Genomic DNA, 15033 nt, shown 5'->3' with positions numbered 1-15033 from the left:
AATTTGTGTTATTTCATATTTAGCATATAAAGTGAATCTTTATTATTAAATCATTTTACATTTGCAGAGACCGCAACCATACACTATTTTTTTTCACTTTTTTTGAGATAAAATATACATTTAAAATTTACCATCTTTACCATTTTTAAGTGTCCAGTTTAGTGGTAATAAATACATTTATATTCCTTTTTTCCCTCTCCTGTATCATTAATGGCCTTTGGTAACCACTGTTCTACTCTCTGTCTTCATGAGATTCACTTTGTTTTAGCTTCTATATATGAGTGAGAACATGATATTTGTCTTTCTGTGCTTGGTTTATTTTGCTTACATAATTGGCTTCCAGATCCATCTATGTTGCTGCAAACGATGGGATTTCATTCTTTTTTTATGGATGAATAATACTCCAGTGTGTACGTATATCCTATTTTCTTTATTCATCCATTGATAGGCACTTAGGATGATTTCATAATTTGGCTATTGCTAATAGTGCTGCAATATACATGGGAGTACAGATAGCCCTTTGATATATTGATTTCCTTTCTTTTGGATGTAGACTCAGTAGTAGAATTGCTGGATCATATGGTAGATCTATTTTTAGGCTTTTGAGAAGCCACTATACTGTTCTGCATAGAGGCTATACTAATTTATATTCCCACCAACAGTGTATGAGAGCTTTCCCTTCTCTACATCCTCACCAGTATCTTTTATTCCTTGTCGTTTTCATAAAAGGCATTTTAACTGGGGTGAGATGATATTTCATCGTGGTTTTGATTTGCATTTCTCTTGTTAGTCATGTTGAATGTTTTTTTCATTCACATGTTGACCATTTGTATGTCTTCTTTTGAGAAATGTCTGTTCAAGTCTTTTGCCCATTTAAACTTTAGATTATATGGTTTTTTTTGCTATTGAGTTGTTTGAGCTCCATATATATTCTGGTTATTAATTCTTTGTCAGATGGATAGTTGGCAAATATATTCTCCCATTCTGTGGGCTGTCTCTTCAACTTGTTGATTGTTTCCTTGTGCAGAAGCTTTGTAGCTTGATGTAATCCCATTTGTCTATTTTTGCTTTGGTTGCCTGTGCTTTTGAGGTCTTACCCCAAAAATCTTTACCCAGACCAATGTCATGGAACATCTCGCCAATGTTTTCTTCTGTAGTTTCATAGTTTCGGGATTAAATATTTGTCTTTAATCCATTTTGATTTGGTTTTGGTGTGTGGTGACAGCTAGGGGTCTAGTTTCATTCTTCTGCATCTGGTAACCTTTCCCCATTATATGTTCTTGGCACGTTGGTCAAAGATGAGTTGGCAATAAATGTGTGGATTTACATCTGGATTTTCCATTCTGTTCCATTGGTCTATGTGTCTGTTTTTATGCCAGTACCATGCTGTTTTGGTTACCATAGCTTTGTGGTAAATTTTGAAGTCAGGTAGTGTGATACCTTCAGCTTTGTTCTTTTTGCTCAGGATTGCTTTGTCTATTCTAGGTCTTTTGTAGTTCCGTATAAATTTAAGAAAATTTTCCCTATTTTTATAAAGAATGCCATTCACATTTTGATAGAGATTGCATTGAATCTGTAAATTGCTTTGGGTAGTTTTATCATTTTAACAATATTAATTCTTCCAATTCATGAGCATGGAATATCTTTCCTTTTGTGTGTGTGTCCTCTTCAATTTCTTTCATCAGAGTTTCATAGTTTTGCTTGTATAGATCTTTCACTTCTTTAGTTAGATTGATTCCTAGGTATTTTATATATTTTTGTAGTTATTATAAATGAAATTGCTTTATTTTTAATTTTTGTGGGAGCATGGTATATATATATATATTTTTTTTTTTTTTTGAGACGGAGTCTCACGCTGTTGCCCAGGCTGGAGTGCAGTGGCGCGATCTCGGCTCACTGCAAGCTCCGCCTCCTGGGTTCACGCCATTCTCCTGCCTCAGCCTCCTGAGTAGCTGGGACTACAGGCGCCCGCCACCGCGCCCGGCTAATTTTTTGTATTTTTAGTAGAGACGGGGTTTCACTGTGGTCTCGATCTCCTGACCTTGTGATCCGCCCGCCTCGGCCTCCCAAAGTGCTGGGATTACAGGCTTGAGCCACCGCGCCCGGCCAGCATGGTATATTTATGGGTTACATGAGCTATTTTGATACATGCATGCAATGCATAATCACATCAGGGTAAATGGGGTATCCATCCCCTCAAGCATTTATCCTGTGTGTTACAAACAATCCAATTATACTCTTAGTTATTTTTAAATGTACAATTACATTATTTTTTACTATAGTCACCCTATTGTGCTAGCAAATACTAGGTCTTATTGATTCTTTCTAAGTAATTTGGACCCATTAACCATCCACACTTCTCCCAATCAGCCCCCTGCTCCACCCTTCCCAGCCTCTGTTAATCGTCTTTCCACTGTCTACCTCCATGAGTTAAATTGTTTTAATTTTTAGCTCCCACAAATAAGTGAGAACATGCGAAGTTTGTTTTTCTGTGCCTGGCTTGTTTCACTTAACATAGGGACCTCCAGTTCCATCCATGTTGTTGCAAATTATAGGATCTCATTCATTTTTTATGGCTGAATAGTACTCCATTGTATGTATGTACCAAATTTTCTTTATCTGTTCATCTGTTGATGGATGCTTAGGTTGCTTCCAAATCTTAGCTCTTGTGAATAGTGCTGCAGTAAACATGGGAGTGTAGATATCTCTTCGATGTACTGACTTCCTTTCTTTTGGGTGTATATCTCAGAGTGCAATTGCTGGGTCATATGGTAGCTCTATTTTTAGTTTTTTGAGGAACCTCCAAAGTGTTCTCCATAGTGGTTCCCACCAACGGTATGTGAGTGTTTCCCTTTCTCCATATCTCCTCCAGCATTTGTTAATGTCTGTCTTTTGGATAAAAGCCATTTTAACTGGTGTAAGATGATATCTCATTGTAGTTTTGATTTGTATTTCTCTGATGTTCAGTTATGTTGAGCACCTTTTCATATGTCTGTATGCCATTTGTATGTCTTCTTTGGAGAAATGTCCATTCAGATCTTCTGTCCATTTTCATACCAGATTATTAGGCTTTTTCTCATATAGAGTTGTTTGAACTCCTTGTATATTCTGGTTATAATCCCTTGTCAGATGGGCAGTTTGCAAATATTTTCTCCATTCTGTGGATTGTTTCTTTTTTGAGTATCTCCTTTGCTGTGGAGAAGCCTTTTGTTGATTGTTTCCTTTGCTGTGTAGAAACCTTTTAACTTGATATGATCCCATTTGTCCATTTTGGCTTTGGTTGCCTGTGCTGGTGGGGTATTACTCAAGAAACCTTTTTTTTTTTTTTTTTTTTTTTTGGGATGGAGTCTCACTCTGTCACCCAGGTTGGAATGCAGTGGCATGATCTTGGCTCACTGCAAGCTCTGTCTCCTGGGTTCATGCCATTCTCCTGCCTCAGCCTCCCAAGTAGCTGGGACTACAGGCACCTGCCACCACGCCTGGCTAAATTTTTATATTTTTAGTAGAGGCGGGGTTTCACCATGTTAGCCAGGATGGTCTCAATCTCCTGACCTCATAATTCACCCACCTTGGCCTCCCAAAGTGCTGGGATTACAGGCGTGAGCCACTGTGCGCAGCCTACTCAAGAAATCTTTGCCTACTCCAATGTCCTAGAGAGTTTCCCCAATTTTTTTGTTAGTAGTTTCATAGTTTGACATCTTAGAATTAAGTCTATAATCCTATTTTGATTTGGATTTTTGTATATGGTGAGAGATAGGGGTCAAGTTTCATTCTTCTGCATATGGATATCCAGTTTTCCCAGCACCATTTATTGAAGAGACTGTCCTTTCCCCAAGTATGTTCTTGTCACCTTTGTCAAAAATGAGTTAATGTATGGATTTATTTCTGGGTCCTCTATTCTGTTCCATTAGTCTATGTATCTGTTTTTATGCCAGTATCATGCTGTTTTGGTTACAATAAGTCTGCAGTGTAATTTGAAGTCAAGTAATGTGATTTATTCAGTTTTGTTCTTTTTGCTTAGGATGGCTTTGGCTATTCTGGGTCTTTTCTGGTTCCATATAAATTTTAGGATTGTTTCTTCTATTTCTGTGAAGAATGTCATTGGTATTTTGATAGAGATTGCATTGCATCTGTAGATTGCTTTGTGTAGTGTGGACATTTTAACAATATTGAATCTTCCAATCTATGAACATGAAATATCATTCCATTTTTTGTGTCTTTTTCAATTTCTTGCATTGGTATAGTTTTCATTGTAGAGAGCTTTCACTTCTTTGATTAAATGAATTCCTAGATACTTTTTTTTATTTGTAGTTATTGTAAATGGGATTACTTTCTTGATTTCATTTTCAGATTGTTCACTTTTGGCATATAGAAATGCTACTAATTTTTGTTTGTTGATTTTGTGTCCTCTAACTTTGCTGAATTGGTTTAGCAGTTCTAAATTTTCTGATGAAGTCTTTAGGTTTTTCCAAGTATAAGATCATATCATCTGCAAACAATGATAATTTGATTTCTTCCTTTCCAATTTGAATGCCCTTTATTTCTTTCTCTTGTCTGATTGCTCTAGGTAGGACTTCCAATACCATGTTGAATAACAGTGGTGAAAGTGGGCGTCCTTGTCATCTTCCCGATCTTAGAAGAAAGACTCAGTTTTTCTACATTCAGTATGATACTAGCTATGGGTCTGTCATATATAGCTTTTATTATGTTGAGGTATGTTCCTTCTATTCCCAGGTTTTTGAGAGTTTTTATCACAATGAAATGTTGAATTTTATCAAATGCTTTTTCAGCATCAATTGAAATAATCATATTATTTTTGTTCTTCGTTCTATTGATATGATGTATCACATTGATTTATGTATGTTGAACCATCCTTGCATCCATGGGATAAATCTCACTTGGTCATGACAAATGATATTTTTAGTATGTTATTGAATTTGGTTTGCCAGTGTTGTGTTGAAGATTTTTGCATCAGTGTTAACCAGGGCTATTGGACTACAGCTTTTTTTTTTTAAATGTGTTTTTATCTGGTTTTGATATGAGGGTAATATTGACCTTGTAGAATGAGCTTGGAACTATTCCTTCCTCCTTTCTTTTTCAGAATAGTTTGAGTAGTATTGGTATTAGTTATTTTTTAAATGTTTGATAAAATTCAGCAGTGAAGTCATTGGTCTCAAGCTTTCCTTTGTTGGGAGACTTTTTAATATGGCTTTGATCTTATTAGTTGTTATTAGTCTGTTTAGGTTTTGGATTTCTTCATGGTTCAATCTTGGTAGGTTGTATATATCTAGGAATTTATCCATTTCTTCTTGGCTTTTCAATTTATTGACATATATTTGCTCATAGTAGCCTCTAATGATCCTTTGAATTTCTGCAGTATTTGTTGTAATGTCTCCTTTTTCATCTCTGATTTTATTTATTTGTGTCTCCTCTTTTTTTCTTAGTCTGGCTAAAGGTTTATCAGTTTTGTTTATCTTTTCAAAAAACCAGCTTTTTATTTCATTGATCTTTTGTATTTTCTTCATTTCAATTTTATCTCTGCTCTTTATTCTTCTACTGATTTTTGGGTTCAGTTTGCTTTTGCTTTTCTATTTCTTTTAGATGCATCATTAGCTTGTTTATTTGATGTTTTCCTACTTTTTAAATGTAGGTGCTTATAGCTATAAACTTCTCTCTCGGTACTGTTTTTGCTATATTCCATAGGTTTTGGCGTGTTGTGTTTCCATTATCATTTGTTTCAAGAAATGTTTCAGTTCCTTTTTAATTTCTTCATTGACTCACTGGTCATTCTGGAGCCTATTATGTAATTTCTATGTGTTTGTATAGTTTCCAAAATCCCTCTCATTATTGATTTCTAGTTTTACTCCATTGTGGCCAGAAAAGATGTTTGATATTATTTCAGTTTTTTAAAATATTGTAAGACTTGTTTTTTGACCTAACATATGGTCTATCCTTGGGAATGACCCATGTGCTGAGGAAAAGATTGTGTATTCTGTAGCTGTTGGATTAAATGTTCTGTATGTATCTATTTGGTCCATGTGGTCTATAGCACAGATTAAGTCTGATGTTTCTTTGTTTATTTTCTGCCTGGAAGATCTGTCCAATGCTTAAAGTGGGGTGTTGAATCTCCAGCTATTATTATATTGGAGTTTATCTCTTTCTGTAGCTCAAATATTTGCTCTATATATCTGGGTGCTTTAGTGTTGGGTGCATATATATTTAAAATGGTTATATTCTCTTGCTGAATTGACCCCTTCATTGTTATATAATGACCTTCTTTGTCTCTTATTAAAGTTTTTGTCATGGGATCTATTTTGTCTGATATATGTATAGCACTCCTGCTCTTTTTTGGTTTCTGTTGGTATGAAATATCTTTTTCTGTCTCTTTATTTTCAGTCTATGTGTGTCATTATAGGTAAAGTGTGTTTCTTATAGGCAACAGATCATTGGGTCTTGTGGTTTTTGTTTTTTTTTTTTTTTGGTTTGTTTTTGTTTTTTTGTTTTTTTCTTATCCATTCAGCCACCTTGTCTTTTGATTGAAGAGTCTAGTCCACTTACATTAAAGGCTATTACTTTTTTTTTTTTTTTTTGACAGGGGGGTGGGTACAGAATCTTGCTTTGTTGCCCAGGCTGGGGTGTAGTGGTGCAATCTCGACTCACCTCAACCTCTGCCTCCCAGGTTCAAATGATTCTCATGCCTCAGCCTCTCAAGTAGCTGAGAGCACAGGTGTGTGCCACCACACCCAGCTGATTTTGTATTTGAGACAGGATTTTGCCATGTTGGCCAGGCTGGTCTCAAACTCCTGGCCTCAAATGGTCCACCTGCCTCAGCCTCCTGAAGTGCTGGGATTACAGGTGTGAGCCACCACACCCAGCCAGCCTTTTTGTACTTGGTTATTAATATGTTTTTCTAGGTTTATGAATTTCTCTCTAATTATCCCTTTGAATAAAGTTTCTACCCCTTTCTCTACCTTCTCTTTAAGGTCAATAACTCTTAGATTTGCCCTTTTGAGGCTATGTTCTAGATAATGTAGGTGTGCTTCATTCTTTATTTTGTTTTAATCTGTGTCTAACTGTGTTTTCAAATAGCCTGTCTTGAAGCTCACGAATTCTGTCTTCTGCTTGATCAGTTCTACTATTAGAGTCTCTCATGCATTATTCAATATGTCAATTGCATTTTTCACCTTCAGAATTTCTACTTATTCTTTTCAATTATTTCAATCTCTTTGTTAAATTTATCTGATATAATTCTGTATTTCTTCTCTGTGTTATCTTGAATTTCTTTAAGTTTCTTCAAAACAGCAATTTTAAATTCTGTCTGAAAGGTCATGTATTTTTGTTTCTTCAGGATTGGTCTCTGGCAGCTTATTTAGTTCATTTGGTGAGGGTATGTTTTCCTGGATAGTCTTGATGCTTGTGGATATTCGCTGGTGTCTGGGCATTGAAGAGTTAGGTATTCATTGCAGTATTCTCAGTCTAGGCTTGTTTGTATCCACCTGTCTTGGGAAGGCTTTCCAGGTATTCAAAAGGACTTTGAGTGTCGTGATCTAAGATCTAAGCCATATCTGCATTACGGGGCACCTCAAGCCCAGTAATGCTGTGGTTCTTGCAGACTTGTAGAAGTACCATCTTGGTGATATTGGATAAATCTGGAAAAATTCTCTGGTTTACCAGGCAGAGATTCTTATTCTCTTCCCTTACTTTCTCCCAAGCAAATGGAGTTTCTCTGTCTGTGCTGAGCCACCTCTGGCTGGAAGTAGGGTGACACAAACACCCCTATGGCCACCACCAGTGGGACTGTGCTGGGTTAGACCTGAATCCAGCACAGCACTGGGTCTTGCCCAAGGCCCAGTACCTGGCTGCCACCTATGTTCATTCAAAGCCCTAGGGCTCTACAGTCAACATCTAGTGAAGCCAACCAGGCTTGTGTCCTTCCCTTCAGGGGGCAAGTTCCTGCAGGCCTTGGGCAGGTCCAGAGATGCCATCTGGGAGCTAAGGACTGGAGTCAAAAACCTTAGAAGTCTACCTGGTGTTGTATTCCACTGTGGCTAAGTGGGCTTTCAAACCATCAAAAGCAGTTCTCACTTTTCCCTCTCCTTTTCACAGGCAGAAGACCCTCACCTTATGGTCACTACCACCCAAGGCCCACAGGGGGTACTGCTAGGCTACCACCAGTGTTCACTTAAGGCCTGAGGGCTCTTCAGTTAGCTTGTGGTGAATGCTACCAGGCCTGGGACTCACTCTTCAGGGAAGTGGGGTCCCTCCTGGCCATGTCCAGAAATGCCATGCAAGAGCCAAGGCCTGGAATCAGGGACCCCAAGAGCTTGATTGGTGCTATACCACATTGTGGTAGAGCTTGTACTTAAGATGCAAGACAAAGTCTCCACTTTTTCCTCTGCTTTTCTCAAGCAGAAGGAATCTCTTACCATAGCCACCACAGGTGGGAATGTGCTGGGTCTCACCTGAAGCCAGTGTGTCTCAGAGTCTCACCCAAGGCCCATACCGTACTACCTGAGTATCACTATTGATTATTCAGGGTCTCAAGGGCTCTTTAGCCAGCAGATAATGCATCCTGCCAGGAATAGGTCCTTCCTTTCAAGGAATCAGGTTCCCTCCGGGTCCAGGGTGTGTCTAGAAATGTCATCTGGGAGCTAGGGACTGGAATGGGGGCCTTACAGTTCTGACTAGTATTGTATCCTACTGTGGTTGAGCTGGTGTCCAAGGTGCAAGACAAAATTCCTCTTTACTCTCCCTCTCCTCTCCTCTCAGGTGGAAAGGGAGTGCTTGCACTACCCCCTTTTCAACACCAGGCAACACAGCTTGTGGCTCTTTTGTGACTTTTATGGAGTCACAGCTGTGTTGCCTGGGGTTGGGGGAGGGGTAGTGCAAGCACTCCCTTAGATGCCCAGCCTTGTGTCTCAGTAAGTCTCATGACTGGCAAGTCCACTGGCTTCAAGCCCAAGTCAACACTAAAACTTGCCGTTCTTGGGGCCTAGACTGCCTTTACAGTTTATTTAGAGCCCCAAAGCACTTCGGGCCACAATGATAAAGCTTGCTAGAACTCAAGTTCCAGCTGCTGTGATGGGTGATTCTCCTCTGGCTAGGGCTTATCTGAATGTTCCCTCTGTAGCTGGGTGTCAGCTAAGTTCAGCCCAGTTTTGCTTTATACTGTTAGAGCACTGAGTTCAATGTAAAGGCTCACAGTCTCTGTGTTCTCAATCTCCCCAAGCACGCAGATTTCTTCACACCACTTGACTACTGTGATGGGATAGGGGAGGAGTAGCATCAATGATTCAAAATTCTTTCCTACTCTCTTAAGTTTCTCTTTCAGAACTGTGAAGTTAACATCAGGTGCTGTGAAGGCTCACCTGATATTTGGTTCTTATAAGGTGCTTTCTTTGTACGTAGATAGTTGTTGAATTTGGTGTTCCTGCAGGGGGGATGATTGGTAGGACCTTCTATTCTGCCATCTTGCTCTACCCCTCAAGATTGCTTTTTTGATTTCTTTTTCAGATTGTTTGCTTTTGGCATATAGAAATAGTATTGATTTTTGTATGTTGATTTTTGCCTCCTGCAACTTTACTGAGTTTCTCAGCTCAAACTTTTTTTTTTTTTTTTTTTTTTTTTTGGTGGAGTCTTTAGGTTTTTCTATGTATAAGGTCATGTCATCTGCAAATAAGGCTAATTTGACTTCTTCCTTTCCAGTTTGGATTCTCTTTATTTCTTTTTCCTGTCTAATTGCTCCATCCAGGACTTCCAGTATTATGTCAAATAACAGTAGTGAGAGTGGACATCCTTATCTGGTTCTAGTCCTTAGAGGAAAGGCCTTGGATTTTTCCCCATTTGGTAGGAGTTAGGTGGTCATACACTATTTAAGTTTCCCAATTAAAAGTAATGATAATAGCTAGCACTTGTTGAATCCTGCCTACGTTCCAGGCATTTTACATGTATAAATTCATCTGATACTCAGATATCCCTTTGAATGAGGCATTATCATTGTGTCCCCTTCTAACTCTGCCCTCATATATAGATGAAGAAAGTAGACACAATGATTTTTCTCCCAATGTCACTCACCCATTATAGGGTGAAACATTCTACTGTGGAATTTTTTTTTTTTTTTTTTTTTTAGGTTATTCACACAAGGAGTTGATGTGAAGCAAACAAAACAGAAGTTTTTCCCTCCAGGCAATTCTCATATCCACCACTCTAAGTCAAACCAGTGTGAAGTGGGCTACAAAAGCTGTGGAGCCCCTGGGAAGGGTGTCTGTTTAGAAACTACCTTAGATGTGGCCAAAGAGGACAATGACAAAGCAGATGCTCCTGAGACTTATACCAGGACCTAGCAGATTGACTAACCAAGGAATTTACCTTACTGCCTGCCAAAGAATCTGCCGTTTCTGTCTTTAAGATACAGTGTGGATTGTGGGCTGTTGACAACTGTGTGCTTCCCATTATTCCCTTTTCTGAATGGGAATTTTAAGGGGGTTACTCTGTCCTTTCTTTTTCACAGTTATATTAACAAAGGAGGATGGTCTAGAGACCGATACCTTTTAGCTATTCAGATGGTCAGACAGGAATTGCCATATTTGGACTTGATATAGCAGATAGAAAATCACCCAGGGATTCTGTTTAAAGCTATTTGCAGTAATTGGATGAGATAGGAGGGTTGTCTTTCTTGAGGAGAGAATGAGTATGTTCTGTTTAATGCATAGGTGTGACAAGAAGTGTGCATGTGCATGTTGGGTTGAGGACTGTGACAGACGCTATTGGTTATCTAATCCAATATCTATTCCTTACTTTTACCATAAATATTAGAAAAGTTAAATACTAGATTTTCTAAACTTTCTTACTGCTACAGTGGCCATGTAATACAATTCTAGTTCATGAGTCTGCGGGGGGACTTCACGGAAGACTTTCCTCTTTTCTGATAAAAGGGTAGGACAGGGCTGGGGTGTAACCCCTTTTCTGGATTTGACCTTAGATGTGATGCTTAAAGCTGAAGTGACCATCTTGGAACCATTAGGCAATAAAAATGAATACAAAAAGTTAACACACTTAGGATGGTGGAGAAAACATACTGAAAATTTGATTACATCATTGATTAGTGAACCAACTTTAGCAGTTACTCTGTTCAAGATGTTGTGTCTTGTGAGAAATTTATCCATATTTGTTTATGCTATTGTGAACTGGGTTGACTGTTACTTACAACCTAAAACTTTCTAAACTGATACAGTATAAAAGTCTCTTTTGTATGCTACAATGTCAGGTACATTTTTATTTTTAAACCATGATGTCCTATTAGTAAATAATGGTTATATGAAGTAAGGGCAAGCCTTATTGATTTATTTTTTGAAATAGAGATGGGATTTCATTGTGTTTCCCAGGCTGATCTTGAACTCCTGGCCCCCAGGTATCTTCCTGCCTTGGGCCCCTGATGTGCCAGGATGACAGGCGTGAGCCACCACACCTGGCCGGGAAAAGCTTTTGGGGAAAACAAACAAACAAAAAACCAAAACAAAACAAAAAAACTTTTACAATAGGCTGATTCAATTCACATGTAAAATTGCATTATTGAGGTGTTACTATTGACAGACATCTTCTTGATACATAGCCCAGTTTACGTTTTACTTTTAGGAGTAGAATATCTGCATAGCTAAGACTTGCACTTTAATGTATTTAGGGAATATCTTCTGAAAATTGGTTTCCCATGCAGTAAGAAATGCTACAAAGTTTTACAACCTAATAAAAGTCTTCAGAAAGAAATTGCTGAGTCCAGTATGATAGGTTCAATGTAGTCATGGCTTTTGAATAAGATAGTATTTTAGTTCTGCATCACTGACTGCTAGGAAATGTTTATTACTTCCAAACTGCTATTTTACTCTGCCTTATATCAGAACATCTACTTTTACTTTCAGTTGTCCTTTTAAATGTTTTCATCATTTCAGAAAATTTTTTGTTCCAATTGTTGACTCAATCATATGAGGTTTAAGATTTTACTTTTCTATTTTTACCTTTCTAAAAATTAATTCATGGTAATAGCCATTTGTGCCAGCTTTTTATATCACAAGGAGATGCTCGAACAACAACCAAAGGAAAATATGGGGCAAAGAAGGATAGACATTTTTCTGTGGATGTAGTTTATAGAAAAATTATATTTGGCCTTCAAATAACGTTTTTAAGACTTTATGTTTGTTACTTATTCACATACTGACAAGTTGTGATCAAAATAATTTTCCTAGAAAAGTAGTCTGAAGTTTTTTCATTTTGTTTATGCTAAATTTTAAAACCAAAAGCTTTTAAAAATAATTGAAAAGCTCCTGACACTGAATATTCTGTTATTTATCTAAATGCCTAAGACGTGATTTGGGGTATATTGAGATCTGTTGTCTCTATGTGGTTTTCTTGGTGGCTTTATACACAATATTTTGCTTTTCTTTTCTGATGTACCCTGAGTCAGGCCTCACAAAAACTAACAATATTGTAAGACTTGCAAACTCAGCATCTAAGGCAATTCTTAAATGTATGGTAAGGGTATTTTCAACCAATTGACTGGAAAATCTTTTTGGTCTATTTCTACTGGCATTTGAACACTCTATTGAAGTGGTTTGAAACAAACTTTAAAGCTTGAGCTTTTTCTTGATTTAAATTACTCTTATTTTTAAGAATGTATTGTTATTAGCATGGTGGCTCTGTGCCTAGCATATAAAGTCTTTTTACTGGGTAATTCTCCTGTCTACTTCTTGTTTACCCTCTGTGCTGGCTTTTCTTGAGTAATGTATGCCATACATATGCTCATTTTCTTTCACCATGGAAAGCATTTATCTGTGAATAATGACAGCTTTATTCTTCCTTTCCAATTTTTATGGGTTTTATTTATTTATTTATTTATTTATTTTTGAGACAGAGTCTCACTCTTTTGCCCAGGCTAGAGTGCAATGGCACGATCTCAGCTCACTGCAACCTCCTGGGTTCAAGTGATTCTCCTGTTTCAGCCTCCCGAGTAGCTGGGATTACAGGCATGCGCCACCACATCCAGCTAATTTTTTTTTTTTTTTTTTGAGAGATGAAATCTTGCTCTGTCGTCCAGGCTGGAGTGCTTGAGTGCAGTGGTACAATCTTGGCTCACTGCAACCTCCACCTCCTGAGTTCAAGCAATTCTCCTGCCTCAGCCTCCCAAGTAGCTGGGACTACAGGAGCATGCTGCCATGCCTGGCTAATTTATTTTGTATTTTAGTAGAGATGAGGTTTCACCACATTGCCCAGGCTGGTCTTGAACTCCCTACCTCAGATGATCCACCTGCCTCGGCCTCCCAAAGTGCTGTGATTGTAGCCATGAGCCACCGTGCCCAGCCCGTTTTTATGTTTTATATTTCTTTGTATTGTCCTCATGTGCTAATTAAGACCTCCAGTATAATGGTGATAGAAATAGTGAAATTGGACATCTTTGCCTTGTTTCTAATCTTAGGGGAAAGGCTTTCAATATTTCAATGTGAAATATGATGCTAATCTTAGGTTTTTAGTAGATACTCTTTATAAGCTTAAGCAAGTTCCCCTAGTTTGTGGAGACTTTTTTCCCTCATGAATGGGTATTGAAGTTTTATCAGATGCCTTTTTTGAATCTATTGAGGTGACAATATAATCTTTATCTTTTATTTTGTTAATGTGGTGAATTGTATTAATTCACACATATTAGACCAACCATGCTGATAAACGCTGCTGGTCATGATATATTATCCTTTTACTATATCACTAGATTTAATTTGCTAATTTTTAAAGGATTTTTTTGGTCTATGTTCATGAGGATTGATAGTAATTTTCTTTTCTTTAATTTCTTGTCAAGTTTTGGCATCAAGGTTATGTTGGTTTCAGAAAAATGAGTTGGGAAATGTTCATTCTTTAGTATCTAAAATAATTTGTATAATATTCTCTCTTTTTCCTGAAATGTTTGGTGGAATTCACCAATGAATCCATCCAGGCATAGTGTTTCCTTTGTGGAAAGATTTTAAATTAGAAATTCAAATTTGTTTATTTTTGTTTTGTTACCTGTGCTTTGAGGTGTTATTCATAAAATCTTTTCCCAGACCAGTGTCCTGAAGTCTTTCCCCTAGGTTGCCTTGCAGTAGTTTCATAGATTCTGGTCTTTCATTTAGATTGTTAATCCATTTTGAGTTGCTTTTTGTATAAGGTTAGAGGGTGGGGGAGTAGTTTCATCCTTCTGCATATTGCTATCTAATTTTTCCAGCACTATTTATTGAAGAGATTGTCCTTTCCCTAATGAGTGTCCTTGATGCCTTTGTGAAAAATCAGGTGGCTGTAGAAGCATGGGTTCTTTAATTCTGGGTTCTCTATTCTGTTCCATTGGTCTATGTGTCTGTTTTTATGCCAGAACCAGGCTGTTTTGGTTACTACAGTTTTGTAGTATATTTTGAAGTTGTAGCATGATGTCTGCAGCTTTGTTCTTTTTTTTTTTTCTTTTTCTTTCTTTCTTTCTTTTTTTTTTGAGATAGAGTCTCGCTCTGTCACCTAGGCTGGAGTGCAGTGGTGCAATCTGGGCTCATTGCAACCTCTGCCTTCTGGGTTCAAGCAATTCTCCTGCCTCAGCCTCCCAAGTAGCTGGGACTACAGGTGTGTGCCACCATGCCCGGCTAATTTTTTGTATTTTTAGTAGAAACAGAGTTTCACCATTTTAGCCAGGATGGTCTTCATCTCCTGATGTCGTGATCCACCTGCCTCAGCCTCCCAAAGTGCTGGAATTACAGACATGAGCCACCACACCCAGCCTGCAGCTTTGTTCTTTTTGTTCAGGGTTGCTTTATCTGTTTTGCGTCTTTTAGGATTTCTTTTGCTATTTCTGTGAAGAATGTGATTGGTATTTTGATAGGGATTGCATTGAATCTGTAGGTTTCCTTGGGTAGTATGATTATTTTAAACAATATTAAATCTTCTGATCCATGAGCATATCTTCCAGTTTGTTTGTGTCCTCTTCAATTTATTTCATCAGCATTTTATAGTATTCATTGTAGAGATCCTTCA

The sequence above is a fragment of the Macaca mulatta genome, chromosome 7 (assembly GCF_049350105.2).
Source record: "Macaca mulatta isolate MMU2019108-1 chromosome 7, T2T-MMU8v2.0, whole genome shotgun sequence".
In the NCBI taxonomy this organism is placed as follows: Eukaryota; Metazoa; Chordata; class Mammalia; order Primates; family Cercopithecidae; genus Macaca; species Macaca mulatta.
The sequence above is the reverse complement of the archived record's forward strand: the minus strand, read 5'-3'. Positions refer to the sequence as shown.